At 38.6% G+C, this 6904-nt stretch overlaps 2 protein-coding genes across 4 annotated transcripts in view; one reads left to right on the top strand and one right to left on the bottom strand.

Moving 5' to 3' along the window:
* Nucleotides 1-6904, top strand: part of LOC128880802 (FMRFamide receptor-like) — a 41913-nt gene that overhangs the window by 4984 nt on the left and 30025 nt on the right. Inside the window, exon 1 of one of the 3 annotated variants that reach the window (XM_054131257.1) lies at nucleotides 4655-5956. The exons of 1 other annotated variant lie outside the window; for it this stretch is intronic. The gene's annotated coding sequence lies outside the window, so the exon portion shown is untranslated. Of the gene's footprint in view, nucleotides 1-4654; nucleotides 6131-6904 lie in introns of those variants that run through there. One more of the 3 variants, XM_054131258.1, reaches the window with a different exon arrangement.
* The window catches only part of LOC128880801 (uncharacterized), a 51452-nt gene that overhangs the window by 29538 nt on the left and 15010 nt on the right, over nucleotides 1-6904 (bottom strand). The gene's annotated exons all lie outside the window — the stretch shown is intronic.

Genomic DNA, 6904 nt, shown 5'->3' with positions numbered 1-6904 from the left:
TTATGTTTCGCGTGAAAGATCCATCGAGTCGGTCTATAGTACAATTTATAATATACTAACATCGTCTACGTCGACTTGAAAAATTAGTTAAACTGCACAAAGTCGATGTAAATTGCACAAAGTCGATGTAAATTTCCGAAAATCATTATATTTCGCGTGAAAGATCCATCGAGTCGGTCTATAGTTGATTTAAGAGGGAAAACTAACTAAACGCAAGATTGGAAAACATACGTTTAAACAACAATATTTGCCCATCTCGCATTGTTTCTATTGGTTATTGGGGTTAGAAAATTGTTACGGCGTGAGCAAAATATCTGGTTGTATTTGAAAGAACGTCTTTCTGGTATGCTCACTTCGGATGTGAACGTTAATGACAACCGAATTAATTAAACGATCGAGGTAGCAGAACTGTAATGAGTGTTTAACAATTTTAACAAATAACTTTAACTTTATTTACAAACTTGGTAAATGCAGAAGGTTTCTACAAGTTAGTCGAATCAGTGGTGGTTCGTGAGAATCTGCCCTTTTCTTTTGGGGTGACAATTGAAGATACCTCGGTGTATCTCTCCTACTTTCACTTGTCACTCCTATATTTTCAAAATGCACCCTGATTGGTACTTGGTTTAGAAACAAGGCCCAATCAGGGTACCTAGAGTCCCACACCACCCTCGTAGGTACGCCTTCACCAGCGGTTCTGGAGGCAAGGGTGGGTGATTACCTGGTGTCTTGCGGAAGGCCTCTGCCACTCATGGGTTATTCCAAGTTTACGACACGGACAGCTACTGAGGATCGGAACCACGCGAAATTCTAAAGACCTCATCGACGGTCGCAACTAGATTGATATTGACGGCAATATCAGGATAAACAGCTTAGCTTCGCGAACATGTTATAAACTATTGTTGGCCTTCCGTTTAGTGTTTTATGTCGCATGTCGCTCGAAAGGTTAAGACTCGATGGCAATTCTAACTGTACATATGTATAGAAAGACAAAATGTTAGAAGCAATATTTACGAAGTAACAAAAATAATTATTACTCAGTTATTCCCTTTTATAAGCCACTCCTTATTTCGACCAGAGAGTTAGGAGCTGCGATGTTGCTTTCAAGAAGACTACGATCGGATCGAGTATTTCGACGTCTGTGGAAAAATGCTACGAGAACTATCGGTGCCCTCTTGTCTCAAAAAAGGTCTGCTGACTTTCTCTTTCAGGTCATAAACTGACTCCAAGAGACCTTTTCCGGTATTGGTTTATTTTTTAACGTCGGGGTCTTAGACTTCGAGTCACCAAGGGCCCGAAGTATCCAACAGTTTCTCCGCGAAATCTCGGAATTAAGTCCGGCATTTAATTACCCTCAGGGACTGTAGCGGTGTTTGTAGCTACAGTACGGGCTTAGCAACCCCGAGGTATCCGAGCTAGAGGGGAGCCAGCGGGCCCCAATAGATGAGGAGTAACTTACTCCGAGTAAGAGATACTGCAAATAGTATTAAAACAATGCAGGAATCATGTAAGACGATGATAAGAAGAATGGAAATAAGCTAGTAATAAGCTAATAAGTAAGCAGTAGTGCAATAACTTTGTATAAGAAGTTACGCACTTTAAATAAATGAATGGATGAAGTCTACCATAAACGCACTAGTTCAGTCCCGAGTTTGTGCATTACTGAGGACTTTGTTTTCGCTTCGTCCTTTTCCTTTATTCGTTATCTTTCTCTACGTTCGAAGCTCGTCGGCAAACATCAGAGAATATACAAAGTCTACCATAAACGTACTAGTTCGGTCCCGGCTTTGTGCATTTATGGAGACAATACTGTACAGAACAAATTTGTTGAGAAATCATTAACCGGTAAAATTTAAATAAACGAACGAACGAACTTAAAATGAAAAGTCAATGTCTACGCGCGAGAGAAAAGGCCTTGTTTAGAAACTAGCTGTTGTTTCCGGCGCTCTTCCAAGACTTGGCTGGTGACTTTTAAAGTCTCCCTCGTCTCACGTTTAACCCCCTTTCTTACAGATAACGAGAGCGAACCGAGAGGTACAATTAATAACCGAAAAATCAATGCAGCTAGGTCAAGTGACGTATACGTACACGTAGACGTTACACATAGGTATAAGCATAGTCACGCACACACACGTAGATCGATCCTCGTTCGACTGTCTCGGAGGGTACGCAGATCGCCGTGGCTAACCGCGTATGAATGAAACTGAATTTAGAGGAGGGCACCCGTGTTCCAACGTTGACACAAAGAAAAAACACGCGATGAGAAAACACATTCGAGCAAGAGGGTGCTGGAAAAATGAATCGAGAAATGGAAATACTGCGGCAGATACAACGAGTCTCGGTACCATTTCCAAGTACTTGATCAATTACCGACTCGAGAGTACTCTTTTAACGATATCCTTTTACGACTCTTGTTGATGAAAATGTCCGCTATATTAGTCGAGACTTGATTATCGATTCAACTCTTCGTAATACAGTAAAGTCTCCATAAATGCACAAACTCGGGACTGAACTAGTGCGTTTATGGTATATTTAAGAAAACGTCGATGACCTCGAAATATCCGAAAATATAACCTTGAGATAATTTATTTGTTTATCATGGTATATCCCCCTCCAAACCGAACAATGTTTTCCTTCGACATTTTTCCTACTTCAAGGAATAAGCGAGATGTAAGAGTTACTGTATGCATAGTACAGTCGTGGGCTAGTTACCGTGGGGGCCGCTAGACGTCATCATGCTTTCTCTACAGAAACACAGAGGCAATGTACATGTCGCAGGGAAATGATAAAAATAGATTTGATTAAATCCCTAAGGTAGATGATCAATTCACGGGAGATGTTAAAATACAACTCCGTAAGGTCATTTCCCTAAAGAAAGTAAGTGATTTGATCAAATCCCTTAACTGTTTTACTGTAAAGATGAAATAATATTGTTTAGATATTGAAAGTATTTATTTAGTAAATCATGCGTTATTAAGGCCAGGTTACACCAATAAAACGTGTTTCTTTAAATAAATTTTGTTTACAGTAAAAAAAATATTTCAGAATCAAACTTTTTACAGCTGAAAGTACATATATTAAATTATTTGGAAAAAAAAATTTTTTTTTCTTTTTTTTAAATGGCGGCTCTTAAAATGGCTATTCAAACTTGTCCAATTTGTTGGCGGGTGTCATCATTTCTTGGAAACGAATCATCTGAAAGCAAAAAATAAAACGGTTTCATATTCTGTATCGAATTGGTTATGGTCGGTACTACAACCAAAAATATTCATTGTTATTTAGAAAAGTTATAAGCAATTAAAAGTGCAAAAAAAAGGTCGAAAAATTCAAAAGTCCGCCATTTTGTTATTTTACGGTGAAAATTGTTTCATTGTAGTACCGACCATAACCAATTCGATACAGAATATGAAACCGTTTTATTTTTTGCTTTCAGATGATTCGTTTCCAAGAAATGATGACACCCGCCAACAAATTGGACGAGTTTGAATAGCCATTTTCAGAACCGCCATTTAAAAAAAAGAAAAAAAAAATTTTTTTTCAAACAGTTTAATATATGTACTTTCAGCTGTAAAAAGTTTGATTCTGAAATATTTTTTTTACTGTAAACAAAATTTATTTAAAGAAACACGTTTTATTGGTGTAACCTGGCCTTAAAAGTAGAATAGGTAATACAACGATACTCATAGAAACATAAATTATTTATTTGAGACTAATTAGCAAAAGAAATAGGTACTCAAGCTGGTATTTTAAAAAATAAAAAGAATATTTTTAGGGAATGTAATTAATAAATAATTTATGTTTCTACGACTATTGTTGTATTACCTACTCTACACTTAACAACGCATGATTTACTAAATTAATACTTTTAATATCTAAACAATATTATTCCATCTTTTCACTAAAACAGCCAAGGGATTCGATCAAATCATATTAAATCACTTACTTTCTTTGGGGAAATGACCTCACAGATTTGTTATTTTAACATCACCCGTGAATTGACCGTCTACCTTAGGGATTTGATCAAATCTTTATTTTTATCATTTCCCTGCGACATACATATATCCTTGGCTCTCGTAATTACAGTTAACGTATGATTTCGACAGGTCACCGCTGTTGTTGCAAAGATGAACACTACAAAAAAAGTTCTCTCTCGAAGTAATTTAATAATCTTAATATCACGACTTTGTACATTCTCTCATGTTTGCCGACAAGATTCGAACGTATAGAAGGACAGCGAGTAAAAAGAAGAGGACGGAGCGAAAACATCGAGGCATGTCGGTAAAACAATGTAATACAACGATGAAACTTTCTTATTATTAACTTTCTTGTTGTAAAACTTTTACCATCATATCCCTGACATGTCTCTAATTAAAATGAGACCAAACACGACATAATTCGGACGATATTTACCATGCATTTTTTTTTAGTTAGTGTTCTACGATATATGATACATAATAAGTTCTTACAATTAAATATATTGCGAATTACGTCATGTTTGGTTTCATTTTAATCAGGAAAATGTCAGGAACACGATGGTAAAAGTTTTACAACAAAAAAGTTTCACCAATTGTCTTACCGACATACTCTGTTTTCGCTCCGTCCTCTTCCTTATTCGCTGTCCTTCTCTACGTTCGAAACTCGTCGGCAAACATCAGAGAATAATGATCACGTAAACACTGCTCGGCGATCGAACTCCTTAACCCCCCCAGGGGTATAACCCCAGTGGGGGGGGGGGGGGATGGTTCCAGTGCATTCATGGTAGAGGTATTTGTGCATTTATGAAGACTTTACTGTATCGTTGGCCGAAATTGATCGGAATTCACGGTATAAAGTCAATCCGAATAGCATACCTCCCTCGAAATAAGCAACTCGCCGGTCCCGACCGAGTTGCTTATTTCGAGACGGTACTGTATCCAGTCTTTACTGTAGAAGAAGAAACTCGTATAGAATAGAGTAATGGTACGTGCGAACGGGAAGGTAAAAAAAAAAAGAAAATGGATGTTAGCGTCCGATCAATGTATTGATTTTCGGAACAGCTGATCTGCCGCTGTTGCAACCGATGGATTCGCGAGGGGCCAAGACGTCAGGGCGGACCGAGCGCGAGCTTGCGATGATCCGAAGGCGGCTCCAAAACGAATGTCGCATGACCGACGAGTTACCATCGGTAACGCGTAAATTGAGCAAGCAACCCGACGTTGCATTGCCATAATTAATAATTAGCCATATTGAATTAAACAAATGATATATTGTTCTAGAAAGATCTGGCCACGGAGTGGGGAAGGACATGGCCTTCTGGAAAGAAGACCGTGTTGAACCACACGGCACTTAGCCCAGAACTTTCGTATGAAACAATTATATCCTTTGAAATCATTTTTATCACGGAAATGAAAAATGTGTTTAGGTGTACAGGCGCGCTCAGAGACGATGGTGCGCGAAAAAAGATGGAGAGTGACGTAAGATTTAAAGGGTAGAGAGAGGGATTGGGATTCGGATTAGGAGGAGGACTGGTTTGGGAAGGAGGGGCGGGGGCGGGGGGCGGGAGGACGGGATGAGAGTGAGAGAACACGGACCGCGCAGGCGGCACCCACTGCCAGGGTCACTCGACGCTCCTCCACGAATGCTCTTAATACTTACTCGGATGATTCTCTTCTTTGTGGCAGTCAGTGCGCTGCAAGCGCTCCGTGGACGCGTGTCGATTTTGGACGTTTCATTGAAAGATAAAAAAAAAGAAAGAAAAAACACCGGCCAAATGGGTGATCGGACCTCGGTGAAAAGTGAAAAGTGATGATGTTACGTCAACGCGACGCCGCGGCGACGAGTGGAAAAGATTTGTTCGCTCTTTTCTTGAACATCTAAGGTCCAAGTGTGCGTGATTCGCCGTCAAGTGATATATAAGTAGACGAGTGGTGTATATCGATGCGATTTTAGAAGACGTAGCCGTCTTCGTTTCCATCTCCAGGTGCGAATAACACCGAAAGACGCGCGAATTGATAATCCCGCGAAGTGTAACCATGACCAAAGAACGTAACGAGATAAAGCAGGGAACCGACAAGGGCTGGCGAACACCGTTTACCATTACGGGTCTCGAAATTATCGCAACATTTTTTCCCCAAGGATCGAGGAAACGTTGAAAGTGCGATTAATGTTTAGAATAGCTAGTTTTCTTCACGGATTGTCCGTTACAATTTGTTCCTTTGGAGCCTTCATACGATCGGTTCTCGTCGAGGTTTTATTCTCATTTACAATTAACTGCGATTAACTCGAACAAAAATACCACTTTTCGTCGCATGCAATTTATCGTTCCTTTCCGCACACCCTCGTTACATGATAAAATATTTGTTTATATCGTACCTATGTTGAGTAATTTAATTTTCTCAACGAGGACTCGGACTCGGAGTATCCAATCTACTTGCAATTGTTTTACATTTCTTTCGGAAGCGAATAGAAGCTCGTACGTTTCTCCATTGTTTTCGTAACGTATTCGAAAAGAAACGACATCGACATCGACAGGTAATTTATTAACTTATTCTTTATAAACAATGACATTCTACATATTCTTGGAAATCTCTAGAATAGATGTAGTACAAAAAGAATAGCTATTTATGTAAGTTACGAAATTAACAAAAAAAAAAAAAACAATTAATCGATAGAAATGTTGAAGCAATAAGTATTCGCACAACTGTTTGACCTTTAAAACTTGATTAAAAAGAAAGAAATTTAGATCAATTTATAAGTATATAATACTTCCTTCGTGGGATTTCCTTTTGATTTTATAATTATTGCAACTCTTCTAAGCATTAAATTAACTAAATTATTAGTTATTCGAAGTGAGATCTTCTTCCATTCCTCTATTAGAGCCATTTTTTAAACTACTTTACTGGAAATTGAATGTTTTCTAATTTGTACA

The sequence above is a fragment of the Hylaeus volcanicus genome, chromosome 8 (genome assembly GCF_026283585.1).
Source record: "Hylaeus volcanicus isolate JK05 chromosome 8, UHH_iyHylVolc1.0_haploid, whole genome shotgun sequence".
Lineage (NCBI taxonomy): Eukaryota > Metazoa > Arthropoda > Insecta > Hymenoptera > Colletidae > Hylaeus > Hylaeus volcanicus.
The sequence above is the reverse complement of the archived record's forward strand: the minus strand, read 5'-3'. Positions and strand labels throughout refer to the sequence as shown.